Below are 20,419 nucleotides of genomic sequence, written 5' to 3' on the forward strand. Positions count from 1 at the left end.
TAAGATTCTCCTCTGAAAATTACACTGACCTCATAGAACTAAGAACTTCAGGTTAGACATTTGACTCCTGAAATAAAATTGAAATATAGGACTGTGGTAACAGCCAGTGACTGTGGCTAAGTTGAGAAAAACACATGAATAAGAACACACTACCAGAACTTAAAACAGTGAAAGGCAAAGTTGTAGCACACCACTGATTTAAAACAAACTAAAGCCCCAAAAGGTACCCGATTTTGTTTGCTTTTCTGTGAGATAAGGCACACTTCTGTTTGTTAAATACAGTAATGGAACTGCTCATTATTATTTAACTTCTTAGCAAGAGAAAGAATATTAGTCACAACATTGAGTAATTTGCAAAAGAGTATTTTTAACCATATTGTCATTCTTTAAAGCACATAATACTTTCTGTGAACAATTCCAGAGTAAAAAAAATCACTACATTATTTGAAGATGGAAGGTTTACCATAAATATTAGACTAATTATACCATTCAGAGCCCTGTAAGCACAGAACAATTATTCTGACTGGATGTAATTCAAGAGCCACAAAATCTGCCAGGGAAAACTTTAGCTGAGGACTGGACAATGTCATTTCAGTTGACAGGCCAGAACACAGAACAGTGTGTTCAGTTGTACCAACCCACGGAAAAGACTGAGAGATGCAGCTCTCCCTGGAGTACAGAGCCAAGCTATTCCTATGAACTGAGAGGCATAGGCCACTCATGCTGAGGAGTACTCCAAGAACAGCAACATATCTTAGATCAGGGAAACACCTGGGGTACCATGGGCAAGGCAAAAGGAGTCACAAAGTCTCCATGTAAACACAGGGAGCTTCCTGCTCCTCCTGCCTTTCTACAGACAGGAGAAAGAACTGATGCTCTGTGCAGCCCATGCAGAAACTCTGTTGTCTCTACTGACAACTGAGCAGTGACAGTTCATGTGTGGCACGACACACAGGGCCAAACAAGTGCCCCTGCAGTGCCACTGACCACCACGCAGGTAGCAGGAGCCACTGCCTCCCCAGCAGCATACAGCAGCAGCAATGGAGGGTAGAAAAGTGTTCTTTGGGCTTGATACCAAAGCAAACTATGCAATGGAGAATCATGTTCCATGAAAGGACCTGTGCAAGGATGAGCAACAATGGAACAGGTAATTCTGGAAACCCAGCACTGCCATTGCTGAAGCACACTGTTGTTTGCAAATGGATGATCTCGCTCCCTCTCGCTGACAACAAGAAAAGGGAAAGGAGGTTGTGGTCAGAGTGCCCATGGCAGATGTGAGTATCTGCAGCAGCTGGTGGGCAGCTCCTATGCAACAGGAACTTTATTTGAGGTGTCTCAAGGTTCACAGCTTACCAACCCCTTCACCAATATTGTAAGGTATAGCCAGAAATACAGGACTGGTCTTCTTACACTTGGGATAATAAAGTCCATTACAACTTTGTAAGTACAACAAAAAAATAATAGCCAGTAATTCATAAATGTTTCTTCAAGTAGGAAGCATACAAAATAAGAGAGATTACAGTCACATTCCACATAATATTAGGCAGTTTACATAATTTTTTTTAATAATACCTTGTAACATGATGTATACACACTGTAGCATATTTTGTTCAGCTGATGAAACTTTTTAATAGCATTTTGCTATATTTTCTGTTGTTATTTCTTCGCTAGAAAATGGAAGACTCCATCATTTCAAATATAAATAATAAATTGTGCAAATTCTGGAAGCATGGATTAGAAAGACTATCTTTCCTAAGAACACCACAACACATAATGCTCTGAAAATTAAACTGAAATTAATGAACTCGAGATAACTCACATATTTTAGTGAAGTTTACACAAGAAGTTTTTCCTCTAATCTTGCATAATCAGCCCAGGTCTGCTTCTACTACTCTGTGTTGCCATCATCTGGGCTCTTTGCAGAAATGATCAGCTGATATGCATGCAAGCATAGGGAAATGTAGCTTTTTACCATGACTGCCTACAACAATGCTTAGGCACATAAAATGAAAACAAAAGGGTAATTGACATTTGCTCCCTCCAAAAGATGCCCAAGGAGAAGAGCAGGTAGTCACTCAGCATTCCCACACACTCTTCAGAGACACATGGAGACCACGTTGCAAATAGAGACACACAACATCAGAGAAGAGCTACAGTTCCAATTAGGACAAAATCAGCCACTCTAGGCAATAAAACAACGGGAGCCATCACAACATCGATACCTGAGAAATACTGCCGCTTGTTATCTAACCATATCGCTCACTAGAAACATTGCCCAGGAGATTCAGAGCCAGCCTAAACACTTCAGAAACCATCCAGAGCCGTATGGCACTGCCTTCTTTCATACCTCAGGAGTAAAAGTTAGCCAGAGCTTTCTGACAAACTAAAGTGATTTATTATCACATAGCAGAACTAATGCGTTCTGCTTTACAACTCTCCTGGTAGACTAGGAGAGATGTTGCATTTATTACCTACAGTACATAATGCCCGCTGCAGATCTCTGTATTATTCATAAGACTGGCTTTTTTGTGCCATCATAATGCTGATAAATTATAAAAAAATGCATATTTTATTTCAATTTCTAACATATTTTGGTACACATAGCAATCCATCACATTGCTGTAGGAGAAATAAGCATTATTGCTGACAGCTGTTGACATGTTCACCTCAACAGAGATGAAACAAAAGGGCTGCAAAGGATGTTCCCACTCACAGTTACCTCTCCGCTTCATTAATTTTTTGTGGTTTAATATTTAGAGAAGGCTAAGTAAAAATCAGTGCCACCAGAATTGAGGACTGCTGAGGAATGAAACAACACAAAGGATAAAAAACCCCATCAAAAGTAGAAAGGGGCATTCAAAATTTTCTCTTCAAAGGTAGATCTTTGCCAGCTGAGTGGCTCTACAAGATAAATTTCACTTCCTGGATCAAGATGAATTTAACTTCTAAAGAGGCTAATTCAGATGCTACTGAGTAACACAACTACAGATGCAGGTGGGGATAAAACAAGAGTTATTTCAGCTTCTCTGGCAGACTTCCATTTCTTCCTCCCTCAGCTGCAGGTAACATGAGCACATACCACAGAGAGCACCCTCCACCACTGCTCATCAGTCCTCATGATAACACCATCTCGCTAAAAATATTATAAAGTCTGAAAATATAAAACTCTGCACTCAAACTCATTCAATTACTTTCAAAAGCATTATATGTATTGATAGATAGATGTAAATTGAATTATTTGCCTGTTAGTAAATTGTTTTACACACGCCTTGACCCGATGTTAGCACCATCTATTGATGTTAGCGCCTTCTGCAGAATGTAGGTGACAGGGATAGCCCTAAAGCTACTAGGGTACCATGAGAGCTGTGGGATTTTTCTAAAACCATAGCTTAATATCATAAGGCATAGAACAGACACGAGCATAATCATGTAAACTATTAACTAAAAAATGCCACTTTTCACCAACACCAAAACTCTGCAGTTCATAAGATATGCTCTCTTTTGGAGGGCTTAAATCATACTATTCCCTACCCTTTATATCATTCTCTTTTGATTTCAGCTTGAAACAACTACTATCAATATGAGTGCAATTCAGTTCTCTGCTACTTCGTTTTTATTCATTAAAATGTTACTAATATTTGCTGAGTGATCACAGCACAAATGCAACAGAAAACACACAACTTTAATCTGTGGCAGGCACATCTCATATGTGAGGCGCCCTTTTATCTGCACACACACATTCTGTGCAAGAGGCCTATGCCTGACACACGGCCATGGCTTTTAGATCTACGAGACCATTAACATAATTGGCACTGGAGTAGCTGAAGGGTTGTTTGCCTTAAAATCCCAGCAGCAGGCTAAAATATCTAACTAATACTCACCTTTAACACAACAGTCTTTCTAAAAATAACGTGTTCTCTCCCTGTATGAAGAGGAATTTTCACCTTGAACTCATCTGGCTCTTAAATCATTAAAGGACAAATGGATTTCTTTTAGCTAGCACTGCCTGCCCAGCGCTGGGCATGGACACAGCCCAGCCACAGCCCAAGCCTGGTGTGACCTTCAGCTCTTTGAAAGTCTCAGCAGCATCTGGAGCACCAGGATCTCTTTCACCTCACAACCATCCTCTGCAACCTGGCACAGCCAAGGTGGCCCCGGCAAGTCTGTGACCACCCACCTGCACAGAGTACCCTTCCTCCACTGAAGGAACCTGGGCACCACCTGCTCCCAAAAGCCTCACCTCACCCTGGCACAAAGGACGGTGACTCAGAATATTCCCGAGTAAAGTCACTCTTCATAACAGTTTCATAGAAGCAACATACAGGAATACTCCATAGCCTTAAAGGCACCTGCTCAAATTGGAAGTATACTACATTAAATCAGGGACTTACACCAAAAGCATAAATGCACACGAGGCAGCCTGGGCTGCACCCTGCGTGTGGTTGGATGGCATAAACTGGGATATCCTGCCATCTGCTGGGAGCAGATGGCTTGCTGCAGATCTGCAACCCCTTTACCATTACGTATGTAATCATGGACTTTTAAAATCCACCAAATAAAGTTATGAAAAATTTGAAAATCATTCTGTGCATCACACAGGTTATTTGTGAAATATGTACTATTTTATGTACTTCAAAAGCATATTTGTTTGCCAGGATCTACTCTAGAGTATGCATCATTTTATATAATACCATATTATTTTCTTCTAGTAATATCAACATTGGTAATATTAACAGACACATAATTTCTTGCAGAATTGAATTGTTGGTTACTCAAATAATAAAAGAAACACTTCAAAATGCCAGTAATCTAGAAAGATTTGGTGATAAACTGCCACTTCATAACTTTCAACAGTTTCCTTATTTTTAGAAACTTACTCCAAGTGTTTTGGTATTTTGGGGGGCTAGGGGGGATTTTGTTTCAATTAAAACCCCAGATGCTGGATTCAGGAGGTTTCATAAGAATCTGAGCCTTTTAACCTTTTCTAAGCAAATTTCAAGTAAAAATGTTTGAAAAATTAAGAAAAGGAAGGCAGGGACAAAACCTCCCCAAACAAGTCTTGGAAACAAAACTAGAAAATAACCTTATGTCTGTGAATACAGTACATACAGATTACTTGTATTGTCAGGAGTGAGGCACTCCATTACAGCTACCGAACAGCCAGGTTGCAATATCTTTAGCACCACTGTAATCATCTCAAAGAGCTTCATTTCTACCTTGTGACCCTCCAAAGCTGACACAAACGGCAAAGGGCCATGGTAGCTCACTCCAACCAAATGCCCAGCTACAGGCATGGAGTCCTGGATGGCTGAAGTACTCACTCAGTGCTGCAAGTCTGCAAACCAGTGGAGAATAGATGCTTCCAGGCTGCATTGAAGACAGTTGTAATTTAGCTGGCCAGGTAACACACATGCCACCTTGAAAAACTGCGTGGAGAAAGCTTTGGGATATTCATGGACATCACAGCGCTGCGGTTGCTGCACTGGGGTTATACATCTGCCTGTGTGTAGGCAAGCCTGCCTCACTGCCCTGAGAGGCATGGAGGTAGAGGAGCAAGGGGAGAACCCTGAGAGGAAAGAGCACACCAATATGCAACCTACTTGTCCAGGAGTATTTTGCAATCAGAAAGTTGGTTGGGTGAGGCAGAGAGGAGCACAGAGCAAATGTAAGCAGTTTTATTTAACAAACTCTTCCTAAAAGCTGCAAAAAAAAAAGCACTATCTCTACATGCTGATCTATTAAATTGTTGGCTTAGCACTTTCCTAATTACAAAAAAAGGTTTAAGACTGAATAAACAAAACACACACACAAGCTTTTCCCCCTTGCAGCAGCAACCGTCCAATTTATAATCAATGAAGAATGCAACATGTCATTTAAAGAGCAAGGTGACACCAGAGTTCTCAGCTGACTGACTGAGCATATACATAGGTTCCTTCTAACTTAATAAATACCTCTAAAAGGCACACAAATCTTTCTGCCTACATCAGTGAAGGCATGGTGTCAAAATAGTCCTGTTATTTCTAATAGTTCTTAAAATACTAGTCTATTTAGAAAAATGCACCACTAAATATTATGGACCTGTAAATATGCCTGTAAATATGCACACTCCCTTATTAAGCTACATGAGGAAATAATATGTATACACGTAATACATTACAAATAACCTGACTACTAAGGAACCTCAGCCACTTAACAAGTCTACTATAAACAAATTTATTCATAGCGATTACTTCATATCCACTCAGAAAGGCTGCCAACTAAGGGAAAAAACAGTTTAGCTTGCAGTGGGGAATAACACAATAACAGCATAAAACCAAAATGGACTCAAATATTGGATCCAGTGGAAATAAGTAGCTGAGCAGAGAACAACTGCTTGAGCTGGAAGCCAGCCAGGATACTGGGAATGATGCCTGTGGTCCAGAGAAAGCTGCTGAACTAATTATCACTGCAGTTCCCCATTCAGTTTTACACTGAATGTGTGAAGTTACATATCTAATAGCAGAGTGCTTCCTTCTCACTTGATGACTTAAAGGAAAGACTGCTTAAGTGCCAAGTGTAAACATACACAAAACTCTAAGTGCAAGTAAACAGTTTAAACATATTTCAAAGGGAATATGCTGAAGTTGTGCTAAGAAGTTGAGCATTTGTCAGTTACTTCAAGCTGCACTTAAAAGAGCTGCCAGCAGCAGGCAATAACAGATTACTAAGAAAAAAAGAAAAATAAAGCACCTATAGATAAACACATCATAGGAAAAAAGGGCAACTTTGCAGATAAAGCTTAAAGTGATGAAGAAATGTGATCTACAAATATGTTCAGTATAAAAGCAGACCAGAAAATAATTGCAGCTTTGCTCACTTGGATGGCCAATGCTACTCAAGACAAAGTGATCACATCAATTCTTGAAACTAAAAAAAAACCACACCAAAAAGAGAGAGTATCACATTTTCACTGAGTGGCTGGTTTAAAATTATTGAATGTCCTGTCCTTGGAAGTGCAAACAGGACCGTTTAGGACAAGTAAGAAATATTTAAAACAAGAACCATGGTGCACAACATATTTCCCACAGTGACTTTCTAATGCATTGTATATGAACCTCCAGCATAAAAAAAAATTCAGCAGTTAATTAGAAAATTTTTTGTATCAAACAAATTTCAGATAGTGAAAGTGAATTTTGGATAGTGGAAGTGAAGTAAGTATTTCCAAGAGGACGGTGCCAGAACTCAGTGATAACTCCTGTTCCCGTGATGGACATATGCTTTCTTCTATACTTGCTCTCATTCCACGTCTTGTCACAGTTCTTTTACATGTTTGCAGATGTGCATATGAGTGATAAGGGGATGCATAGATTTTTGTAAGTGATCTTCTTTAAGAGGCACTTAGAGCAGTGACCCCTTAATGCAATTTCAAATAGTTGTCAAGATTTAACATTTATTTTGTGAGACAAATAGCCTATTATTGGCAAATTGGCTATTCTCTAGTATGTCAATCAGGTCAGGCTTAAAATCAATACACGGCATTTGTCAATTGTGTTTCATGTGTCTTCAGCCTGATTTTATTCATTAAGAAGGAACAGACTACTAATAGCATGCATTGTAAATCAGGTTATAGTGTCAGAAAGCAAACAATCTTACTGCAAAATAATGAGCTTAAGTTCTTAGCTGGAAGAGCCGTACAGACAAAGCTCAGCTGTAAAAATCATAATGCATGTAGTCTTTAGTCTAAGATGACCTTCAGCCTGCAAAATCCCAGAACAATGTTGCCGTAAGTATTTCATCAATCCAGGTTTAATATCAGTCATGAGAGGAAAGGTAAGCCCAGTGGAGCCCTTCTTAAAAAGAAATCAGCTTATATCCCGTGGTTTTGTCCCACCATTATATACACTAATATTTGAACAGAACTCATTTCATCTTCAACCTTCCAGTTGCCAGCAAAAATACACACCTGATCAAGTTCCTAAAATTACCTTTCAAACATACTTTTATTTCTTCTCAGCAACACAAACTGATGAACATTAGCGCATCACATACACTCTTCTAATATATCAGGCCGCAAAAATTGGCTCAGAGTGTTTATCTCAATTTGTTTCCAATACAACTAAAAAAGAGAGAGCAGATCGCACTCTTCTTCATCTTCACCTGACCTGAATCCCAGCTGATTGTGTCACCACTGATTAATGTTCATTAATTACAACAGCAAATGCAGGTAAGCCCAGATCTGGGTTCCAGGCTGCAGTTTGTGAACAGGATCAATCGCAACTAATTGGTATTTAGAATCAAACTAGGAGAACATGGAAAAAGAGATGCTGGTTTGGAATGAGAAAAAGGAAGCAAAGAGTTAAAGAAGTAGGGCATAGCATAAATACCAAACCCCCCAAACAGACAAACAAACAAACCAGAGATTGAAAAGCCTTTACATTTTTGAGAGAGAGGAAACCAAATACTTAGAAGCACGGTGAAGGCATTTACAATGTTCCAGCTCTTTAGTGGTGGCTGCACTCAAGAGCCAATTAAATTAGTGTTACTACAGGATTGCCAGAGCTCACTGTGTTAATTGAAACTGTGTTACATTGTAACCACTGGCTGAAGCAAAGGTTTAAAAGACTCAGTATAGTTACCGAGGAAGAAGGGGAGAATGACATTCAACGTTTCAGAAAAAAAAAGACTTTAATGGTATTCATTAATGGCAATTTTTAACTTCTATAGACTTATACATCACAAAATCCCCTTTGGCTCTGTAAGATACCAAATACTTGATCAAAGAGGACAACAAAAGTACATTAGAGAAAAATGCCGATCATTCATCAATTTATTCAACTGAGAAAACCAAAACATACGCCATGGTGTAAACTTCCCCGAAGCTTGGCAATTTTCCTACCCCCGTTAAGAAAGGACCAGCTATATATTACCATCTTTTTCACAGGCTCTGCACTCCACTGCTTTGATCTGTCTAAACACTGCACACTCTTCTCTGCAGCATGCAGAGAATAAAGTGACCCATTATTTCACTGGCAAATGGCAAAGCAATGTTAGGTAAGCTCAATCAGTACTGCCACACCGCTCTACATAATGCAGTTAATACCTTGTGTCAACAGATGGTAACATACTTGTTTGGAATATTTCATTTTAATCTGCATCTTGCCTTCCTTTAGATATGGTGATGCAAATTATATAGCAATTAACATATTGCTGTATACAGCTGAATGTTAACATGAATGAATTATTTGTAAGACAAGGTAATGACTAAATGATACTGACTTGACAAACAGTAAAAAGTCAGTTTTTGGTAAGTCTTTATGTCATTACATCTTGCCAAGCAATCAGACTTTAAACACAAGCATATTTCTCCAAATAAATAAATAGAAGCTCTGAAGAATAAAACAACTGGAAACCTTTTAAACTACTCAAGGGGAGGGGAAAAAAAAAAGGAAGAAAAAAAGGATCAAAATCTCTTACAGAGTCTTGATATTCAGTTACCTAGACAGATATTTAGGTATATTTAAGTATTTACCTCTCTGCCCTGCTTACTGTTCATCTGCAGTACATTACACAATAACTAAACAACTGCCGTTTTAAAAAAGGTTTGCATAAGCCAGATGATCAGGAGTTGCATTCATTCTCTGCCCACAATGCCCATATATAGGAAAGTAGGGCCAATGCAGACCTACAGAAACACGAACAAAAAGCCTGAAATGGGTAGGTTTCAAAACAAGAAGAAACAGATCTTCAAGTAAATCTTTTTTTTCCTTCAGTTGGAAAAGATGCAGATCACTTTAAAACTAAATGGTTTATGTTGTGCACTACCTAATTCTGATGTTTCACAGGAGGAGACCTGCATGACATAACTCAATCTTCCCAGTGGACACACAGAATATCACACACGCCCATCTAGCAGGACACGCAGCAGAAGAGAGAACATGTTCAGGAGCACAGACGAGGCTGTCACTAAGCCACAACTGCCACAAACCCACAATCCCTGCTGCAGGTCCTTCAAGAAGAAACCCTTTAAGCAGCACTTGCCCCCATGAAGCCATCCTTAAAAGATAAAATGCACTTCTTTATCCTATCTGTCTTTGAATTATAATGGAAATGCTTATGAAACTTATTTGACATTAGCAGAGACCACACGGACAGCATTTACAACTTACACAGTGCATAAATTGCACAATTTTCAGAAGACCTTCAAGAGTTTGATCCAGACCTTGAAACTGCAATCTGTCTTGCAGAAGGCAGCCTGTACAGCACCAAAATTTGGTAGTTCCAGCCTCCCTTCACTGTTGTAGGTGATGAGTATGCAGTTACTCTTTCCCAAACATGAATTGGTTGTAAAAATTTTAAAATTTAGGTCAAATAGATACCTTATAAATGTGATCAGGGAGGTAAGTTTTTACATCAACAGACTACCCAAAGAGTCTAATCATTAACCAGTCAGTAACCTGAAAACATTATCCTGAGTAATTTTAATGACTTTCAACCACCAAAAAGAAGGAAAAACACACCTGTGAAATGGGTGTCTCTGTAGTTAGAGAAGCATAGTTCCTTCTACCTCCCACTATATTGACAACATCTATACAGTTGGTAGGTAGTGACTTTTAGATTGAATGTCACCATTTTTTGCACACTTGATTTTGTTTACTGTAGACCAGGGAACCAGAAACATGAACAACTGTACCTTTCTAGATGCATTTTCCAGCTGTGGCATTGTAGAGTCCTCCAACCAAAGCGATGGTGTGAACAGGTTTGGTGGTTGAAAGTCATTAAAATTACTCAGGATAATGTTTTCAGAAAACTTACAGAAAACTACCCAGCTGTCAAATTTGCATTTTCCCACTCCATAATCCCCAGGAGGAAGGAGGGGATGGAAAATCAAGCTTGGTAAATTTAGCAAGCATGAGTGCATTTCACAAGAATTGCCTTCCCTCCTCCCTTAGTTGTTTTGAGGAAGAAGGGTGGGGAAGAGGGGAATAATTGAATGAATGAAAAAAAAAAATTCTGCTCTGTGTATTACACATTTATCTTGCTTTAAATAATAAGCTGCTGGTGTTCTTCTGGAAGAACTCAGTTGTTTCCTGTGTGCTGCAGCTTTGATATCATACTTCATACTCTTTTTTTTTCCAAGGCTTGTAAGCAGCAATTACCACCATAGCTATCTGAAACAAATACCCAGTCTGAGCCTGAGCCAGTCATTCACCCACAGATTTCCCCTCCCCACCCCCAGTTCCTCCTCAGCTGGAAAAGTCACTTTTTCAGAAAACCATTCCCAGGGGTGGCCCCAGTAGCACGCCAAGGAGGCCACCCACTTTGAACCAGAAGATATGGCACAGTCATGATATCATCAGTCTCGTGGGGTAATCACTAACAACTGAATTACAGTGAAACAGAACTAATTTCAGTTTCTGAGTTACCTGCTCTACCTGTGCTTCTCTCCAATTTGTATCAGAGGGAAGTGCTGGAGCCTCGCTCAGGGCAGGCAGCAGTGGGCTCAGTCTTGTGCTCTGCAGAGTTCAGTGTCACCAGCAGCCTTTAAATACTCCTCACAACTCAGTATTGCCTGGACTAATGAAAATGAAAAGGGGCCATAAAACAAAATGACTGACATGTTTTACAAAGCAGTTTTTTAACTTTCAGGTACTTAAACCCAGCTCATCAATCATACTAGAAACCCCTGACAGCTCACCAGCAACAGTATTTTCCACTGTAAAAGCTGAGTAAGTTATTAATGTTGCTTATTTTGTTAAAATGAAATTCTGTGTATCATATACAAACCAGCTAGTCATACCTTGTAAGAAGTCCCTAGGCAAATAAAATCTAAAGCAAAATACCCTGTTAATGGATCTTTTATGAACACCCAACTGAATGTTTTGAATGTTCAAAACAGATTTTTTATTTTCCTGTGCTCCATCTATTTAAAAGGAAAAACTGCACAAAAAGCACCTTCTGCAGCAGACCATCCACCCTGAGAATCAGAGCTCTGCTCTTCTACCTGTGTTTCTGGGAGCAGTCCCTCTCCCAAACCCACAGGAAGCAGAGGGTGTGACACTGTCAGACAGCAGGTTCACCCACAGAGAAAGCAGTCTTTGCACATTTCTCATCAGAAAAAGCACTCCTGTACATCAGTCCTGCAGAGGGGGTGTGTGCATGTTTGTGTGTGCAAAATTGAGAAAAAAAGACACTTTACCTTTAGGTGTCATATTTAGCCATATTCACAAGGTAACACTAGAGCTGCATGTTTCTTTCTAGAGTATGTAAACTCTCTGGGAAACACATGCAAACATTTTCATAATGGAACCAGCACTAATCAGAGGCCACTGACAAAAATAGCACTGATGAGAAAGTGAATAGCACTGGGACTATTTATACACGTTGTCTCTGTGCAGTTTTGGAAAAGAAAGGAAAAAAAAAGCAGTATATAAAATAAAAGGAACGTGAAGGAGCGTAAGTTCCTCATTTGTGTACAATTAATAAAAGACTGAATCATTGAAGCATGGGTTTTGGATGGATGCCCTAGCTCCATTTCAGTACTTCAGAGCAAAATAAAGAAGCTCTGAACTGTTACTCCACAGGGAGTAAGCACCATTTGCTGTAGAAACAAACATACATACATACTTTAATATTAATCACTACTACCAGTTTGTTTCATATTTGTGAAGGAAAATTTAATAATAAAAAAGGTTTAAATTTGTAGGCATAGGTAGATTATTTTTACTGAATTACTGAATGGAAAATAATGCATAAATTGACATAAATTGAATTTACCAATATACAATAAAAAAAGTTTTCTTGGAATACGAAATGATACAATTATCATTGAGTAGTACACCATTGTCTGTGGCCTGCTCCATTGTAATAGATGCCTTGCAAATCTTTTTAAATATTCACATTCACACCTAGGGAATTTATCAACCTAAAACTTCTCCAGAACTGCCTTTGATGTCTGATAATCACATCTGCACTTTTGAACCCTACACAGGAATCTTCCCAATCCACTGAATTCAATTAAGTCACTTTCCTATCTAGGAAGAAAAATATAGGCCCCTAATATGAAAATGAAAATAAGAAACATAAAGTTCATGTCACTATCTCAGCATAAGAAGCACCATATTATGTCAACCCAAGAGCTGATCCAAATCAGTGCTCTTTTTTCTTCAGTGTTGCTAACACGTGCTAAGAAATAGAGAAAATATAAAGCAGTGTTTTTGCTGGCACACTTCATGCTTCCAGTGGTTATCAGAAGATTACAGAGAGATCAAGATGTGTGAAGTTTAGAAATCATTTCCTTCTACAGTGTAGGCAGCGACAGTACATTTATAGCAGTGTGTTTATAGGATAATATTTTGTTTAAGTGTTAAAACTGGAAACATCATTCTGAGGTTTTATGATTTACTACCTTTCTCAAGTCTGAAAGAATAGAGGTAGTAAATGTCTGATCTGCTAAAAACAGAGTGCTCCAGTTTCAACAGAACTTTTGCCTGAAGTTACTTCTTTAAATTCTTTATAAGAATTTATATTCTTAGCTTTTCCCCAAATAGGTTACAAAATTCTTGCCTGAGTAATCTGGCAAGTAAACTTGACGGAATTTGCTTTATCAAATCCTTTTGCAACTTCTCTAACTAGGTAGATTTTAAGGAAGTTCTATTGTAACAACAAATCCATTATATTTACTAAAATGTCCTAACAATATCAAAGAAATTATTTTCCTCATTCTACCACTGAGCTAACATACATTCTGCCATTACATCCTTAATTTTAAACAGAAAACTAAGTTCAACCTTATCAAACTTATACCTCTTGTATATCCCCCTGCTCTCTGTTGCCTCATCTTCTTTCCAGTGCAATATGAGATTGCCCTCTAACGGATTACCTGCACAACTGCATAAGCCTATCTCTCCTTTTAAAAGCCCTGAATAAGCAAAAAGGTTACAGGAGAAATGGGCAAAGTAAAGTTGTCTTTGTTCCTGCTCCTGTTTAACTCTCTTTTTATATTTGAATTAAACTTTGCAAAATTTTAATTTTCAACCTTTTCATTTTAATTTATTCAGCTGAAAAATGAAGTAATGTGTGCTGGAGTTTCAGGTCTTTAAATCGTCTCAGGCTCTAAGTTCAATTTGAAATCTAGAGTCAAAAACCTGCTTACAGAAAAGTAAAATAGAAGCTGACCCAGAAAAGGATTTCTCAAGAAAATTTCAACTACTCCAATTCAATTTTTGGACTCATTTACCTACTCCAAGCCAGACATTTAACTTGCCAACTCCACCAATGTCCTCCCGTCTCAGCAAGGTGACATCAGCACAACTGCCTCCCTTTCTGCCCTTTTCTCTTTTCTCCCAGAAAGCGCTTATCTCTTCCAGATGGAAAACAACTACATTTAAAAAAAAAATAAGACTTTGTGAAGAGATCTAATTGTATCTAAAAGTCATATCCAAAGTAAACAACAGGCACATAGATTTACACTAGATAGCACATACACTTTAAAGTAAAAGGCAAAGATTTTTTTGGTGGTGGTGGTGATAGCTTAATTCATCTAAATGCTGATTCAGTGATAATTATTAATTATCATCATTCTCCAAATGCTAAATATTCATTGTATAGCACCAATTTAAAAAACCCAAATAAATTTCAAACAAATTTCTATTTAACACAATATTTAACGCATTAAAAAAGTAAGACTGTACAAATTTCAGCACTCCAAATGTCATCCTGTCATTGCCTAGCTTTATCCTTAAAACCACCAGAGCCACCTTTGTAAATTAAAACCATTTATCTTTAAAGTATGGGGAATAAGATTTGATAAACATGAAGAAAGTGGAGACTCAAATCTCTGAACGTTACGGTTCCATCAAAGATCATCTTCCTGGGAGTAAGAGGACGGAGGGGGTTCAAGGGAAGAAGAGACATTTCTGGATTGCTAAATTCATTAAGTAAAAGCAACATACAGACAAGTGCCAGCACCCAAGAGTGGAAGAACAAGAGATCTGCTTAGATCTACATCATTAAACTTAAACAAGTCATAGCAAAAACTGTGGATTAAAGATGTTTGAGTAATTATGTTTCTTTTGCTGCAAGGGTTATTTGATTTTGATGATATCAAAGAAAATTACATTTTCTTTTGTTCTTATAATGACGTGCAAGTTAGTTCAGTCTGAAAACACATATATGTACAAACAAACAAACAAATCAGCCTTTCTGATAATATCCAGCCAGTGTACCATCGGACAGAGCTTTCTAAAGCTCTAATCATTCACTTTGGGATTTATTCTCTAAAGCTTATAAAGGCTAAGCATCTTCAGCAAAGCTGTGTAATTTCAAGTAATGATTCTTGTCCTCTTCTGATTGAACTGAGATTTGAGCAATTATATTTAAAACAAACAAAAATGAAAGAGAAGTCCACTAAACTGGCTAGGACATTTACACCCATGAAGCTGGGTCTAACCTATACTCCTGAATGTAATGACTCTTGGCACTTCCACACAGAAACAGAAGCAATTTTTACACCCAGACCACCCAGCCTCTGACTGTCTGACTAGGGCAGAAACAGACACGAAAGTACTGAGTACAATATATATTTCCACATCCAAGCACTCAAAAATACACTTACTCAAAGAAAAGTGTAGTTCAGGGAGGTTATTCCTTTCTTTGTCCTCTTAAAGTTGTAACTTACATGAAAACTAATGGATCAGTTTCTGATGACTGAAGTTTAACTAAATGAGCCAGCTCACTAATACAAAACAGGTTAAAGTGAAAAGCAGTAGAAAAAAGCTATAAACCCCATTCAAACAAAGAAAACAGAAGCAACAATTTCTACTGTCATGTAGAAAAACAAGGATTTAAAATTAATTAATGAAGAAAAAAGCTTTACTGGGCAACGGGTATCTCTATTCAGGGATATTCAAAGGCTGAAAGAAAATATTGTCAAGCATAGAAAACCAATTTGTGTGAAGAGATTATAAATGCTGACTTCCCAGTTCCACAAATCCATCCTCAAAGCATGTTTGAGATCAAGAGTAGCAAACCCCATAGTGAAGAGAGAACTCTCAAACACACAGAACTCAATCAGCTTTTTCAGTAAATTTTTTGAAATCCTGTCTCAACCCTCAAACCAGACCACTCACTATCAGTATAAAGGGAGAGATGCTAAGAGATCAAACAAAGGGGTTTTGAGCAACCTGGTCTAATGGAAGATATCCCTGCCCATGGCAGGGGGCACGAAACTACGTGATCTTTAAGGTTCCTTTCAACTCAAACCCTTCTATGAAAGGTATTGTTTGGTACAAACTCCAGAGAGGGTAGAGCAGCATAAATAAAAGGAGGAAAAAGCATTGCAATGCTATCTGATGTTTAACCTCATGGTTGTGACTCTGTGTTTTGCAAAACAAAGCAGGGACGTGTACATGACCTCCTCCAGAAAGGCTGCAGAAAGGTCTCTGTCTCTCAGCCTTCTTGTTATTATTTAAAATAAAATACAGAAAGGGAAATAAAAAGGGATTGCCTAGGCCTTTCCCAGATCAGTAGGAAGCAGAAATGTTTATTCTGCAAACAGTAGAGGAAGCTGTCTGACTCCATGGGAAATGGTGAAAGACCATGGCATAAGAAGTACTGGCAAATAAAGTAAACAGATCACGAGAGTATTTTTCCTCTATTGTCTTCTGGTTATAGAACCTTTTGTCTTTTTTTCCTAAGCAGTAGGCTCTACTTCTCCTAATGCTACTTCTTCCAAACTAAAGACAGCATTTTTGAAACCATTATCGATTACTGTGGAATCTGGTTCCATTTTGGGATGACAGAAATTGTACTTCTATTTTATTAATGAGAATGTGCAATAAAGTCTGAAGAGAATTTTTCTTCTCCAAAACAAACTGCTAGGGTTAAGTAAAACACAATAGGCACATCATTAGCATCTCTGAACAAATTCTAATTAATTCCTTAACACCAGCATGCTCATTTTGAGGAAAACAGGAGTGAATGCCTTAAGGATGGAAACTGTAACTTGGGGGGAAAAAAAAACCCCAACCTGAAAGTTAAGTTGATTGCATGACTAGCAATTCACACTTCTCCTCACCAAGCTCTATCAGAAAAAGTAATTACTGTGCAGAATAACTAGGTGTTCAACTAGACTACTAATTGTACCACATGTGGGTTGAAGATACCATCTCTGAGATTTTGTTCAGGTTGCATTAGTTTTCTCCTGTTAGAAATACATTCCTACATTTCTTCCACCTTGTTTCTAGATCCATATCTAATGGTGTTACTAAGAAAAAAGCCTAACAAACCATTGCTTCAGCATCCTGAACCTGGGGATGACATAAGAGGGTGCTTCAGAACAAAGGCTTGCTCTGGGTGGGAGCAAGCATCTGATTTGGTTTCGCCTCATTCACTGTCTTCTGACTGAGCAAGGGAAAGGACTGTCTTTTCAATCAGCTGATGAGCTTGGAGAGTCTTTACAAGACAGGTGAATATTAGAGATCACAAACTATATCCCAGACATGCAATTCCTAGGAACTAAGCAACACATCCGAACACGAAGGAGCATCTTACGGTTCTGGCAACAATTCTTGCAAGTGTCAGGCAAAGATGCAAAACTACATTATCAGGTGATGAAAGATAAATGATAGGAAAAGAAGAGAGAGCCTACAGAGGTATATACCTGTAAAGAGCTGCCAGGTAATTTAAAAGGAAATAAAAATCTGTCCATATTTGTGAGGTGGAGAGAAGTGGTGGAAGCTGTTGGCATTAATGAAGCTTGGAAGGAAGTATTTTTTAGGCACATCTCTATTTTTAAATTGGAATGTTTTGGTTAAAAGCTCATTACACCTTCTGGACTCTAATATTCAAAAGTATAAAAATCTTTTTTTTTTCCTCAAAGCAAGTTTGCAAGGGCATAAACTCTTACAACTCTGGAAGTGTTAACAACAGAGTCATCTACAGAGAAGCTGGCTTTGTGAATAATCTTTTTGAAAGACTTGTTTTGCACAGATTAAATTGTATATAACTAACCATGGCATCAGTCTCATTAAATTTCTTCTTGCTGTATTTATTTCCAGAGAGGAGAAATGTTCTCTCTTTTCTTTTTGCTTCAGAAGAGTTTCTCCAACCCCGCTGAAGTTGAATTTTTCTTTAAATTGCTCTTTAAAACTCTCATTTGAAACAGAAAAACAAACAAACAAAAAAAATCACAAAATTTCAACCAAGATATCCAGCCTAAAATTACCTATTTCACTGTGCTTCAACATTTTTACCTTCTGTAATTTGGCTTATACCCGAATTACAAGCTGAAATAATCTTCTTGCTCTGCATTTGCACTGCCAAGCCCAACAGTATTAACTATCTCTTCAGTTCCAATAAATTACAGTAATAAATACTAAGAGGTTTTATTTCATTTTATAGGATGTAAAGATTTTTTCCCACTAATTCAGCCTTAGCTAATGAAAATCAGAGGCAACAACCTTAACAATTAAGAAAAATACTTCTATTTTCCCAAACTATTACAGCTACTTCATATAGAAAAGTATAGACAACTTTGAATTTCAGCAACAGTTGCATAAAAATATACAAAGAAGATGCAAAATCACTGCCACCAAGTTACAGTCTGTCTTGAAAAACCACAATGAAGTAGCATTCAGACAGTTCTCAAGACATTTCAATAAGTATCCCAAACATGCAAACACCCAAACATTTTGGGTGAAATCTTGTTTAAGTGGGCATATATGACACAACTGGGAAGAAGCTTTCAAAGTCCATTTTTTAACAGAGAAGAGTTGTTGGGGTTTTCGTAACCTTAAGCTTCCTGGATTTTTTAGTAATTTTTTTTCTTTATCCCAATGAAATATAAAGGAAGAAAGAGAAAGATGCACACATTTGATGGAAAAAGTTGTGGCTCCCAGTATAAGCCTCCCCACACTGAATGTACTTAATCCTCCCAGTAAAGGCACTCTACAGCTCACAAGCTGAGATGTGCCTCAGCAGGTATGTTTTGTTAGTGGCAATGAAGAAGTGTTAATGTATTTATTATCCCTGAAAGTGCTAACATCAGTCAAGGTCTGTATGCTTCAGTATTTACTACAGTAAAAACACCAGCTTTCTATTAATGTTTTCTTCTGGTAAAAGTTAAAGTTGGCATGACAGATTCAGTGTTTTTCTTTTTTGAGACAAGAAGGTGTTCAATATTCTCATGAGACAAAGACAGGTACAATGACTGTCTGACCAGCCACGAGCAAGGGGATGATTTTTTGTGATGTGAGCTGTATATCTGAAGTGCTGCTGGAGGCACTGTAAAGAAGCAAAAAAAAACCAAAATGAAACCAAACAAAAACAAAGTAGCTGCAGGCAGGTTTTGACCCTGTGGTTCAAAGAGATAATCATTAGAGATTTGGAGAGAACCTGTAAAACCTCTAGTTGAAACTCTTCTACTTTACTAAATCAGAAGACAGGAAAAAGGCTTTCGAATTCCCTCTGACAGTATTTTCTCATTTGTTTTCATTTAGTTACAAAATTTTATAGAAAATATTCTTCTCAACAGAGAAAACACTGCTTTTCTCAACAAGGCATCATAACACAAAAACAACCTGAATCAGAGCCTAAGTGCAATACAAACTTGAATCTTGAGAACTTTGTGCTGTCTCACATTAACCTTCAGAAATGCAGAACATACACTCCCTTGTTACCCTGAGAAACACACTCTAAATCTCCTCCAAAAGAATTTTCCACTAGTATTTTTTCAGCATGGGTAAAAAAATTTTCAGACCGTTGTGGACATGAGAACTTGAAAGCCCCGGCAGTAACTCAAGAAAACCTGTTCTGTTTAACTTTGAGGAAATCACTTGATAAGTCAAGTTGGATTTTTTTCCAAAATGGTAAGGATCAATGAGCATACTCTGCTTAAATTAATTAAGATATTTCTAGAGGTGATGGTGTTCCTGGCAATACCTGAAGTACCATAATTCTGACAACGTTAATAAAAAAAAATGAACAAATTTGGTGTAGTGAAAAAAAAAAAAGCCTGCTACTCCATGTCAACCAATGGGATCTTATACCAACTTTATCCCATTGCTAAAGAGGAGACAGAAGATCAGGTGGACAGTTTCTGGATTCCAACAGCACTGTACCATTACTCATTGGAGCTTCTTAATATAGGTTATCTCCTGTTTGCAGTAACATCTTCAAATTACTTGGCTGTGAATAGCTTTTCCATGATGAAATCAGTCAGTGTAACAGCAGTAATTAGTCCCAGCTTCAGACGCTCTTGGAAATAACTCCTTTTAGACACACCGCTCAAACGCAAATACTGAGACACTGCAGTCACTTTATCATTTTGGTTTTGTCAGCACTTTTAAGATACCTTCAAATTACACATGAAAAGATTTGACTGTCTTGACTGTCTAGAGCACTTTCATTCAACAACTTTGTTTTCCTTAGCAGCTTGCCCCAA

The 20,419-nt window shown here is 37.9% G+C and overlaps 1 protein-coding gene across 4 annotated transcripts in view; it reads right to left on the reverse strand.

The window, feature by feature from the left end:
- PDZRN4 (PDZ domain containing ring finger 4) overlaps positions 1-20,419 on the reverse strand; it is a 267,470-nt gene that overhangs the window by 168,795 nt on the left and 78,256 nt on the right. The gene's annotated exons all lie outside the window — the stretch shown is intronic.

This window comes from Corvus hawaiiensis, chromosome 4 (assembly GCF_020740725.1).
Source record: "Corvus hawaiiensis isolate bCorHaw1 chromosome 4, bCorHaw1.pri.cur, whole genome shotgun sequence".
NCBI classification, from domain to species: domain Eukaryota; kingdom Metazoa; phylum Chordata; class Aves; order Passeriformes; family Corvidae; genus Corvus; species Corvus hawaiiensis.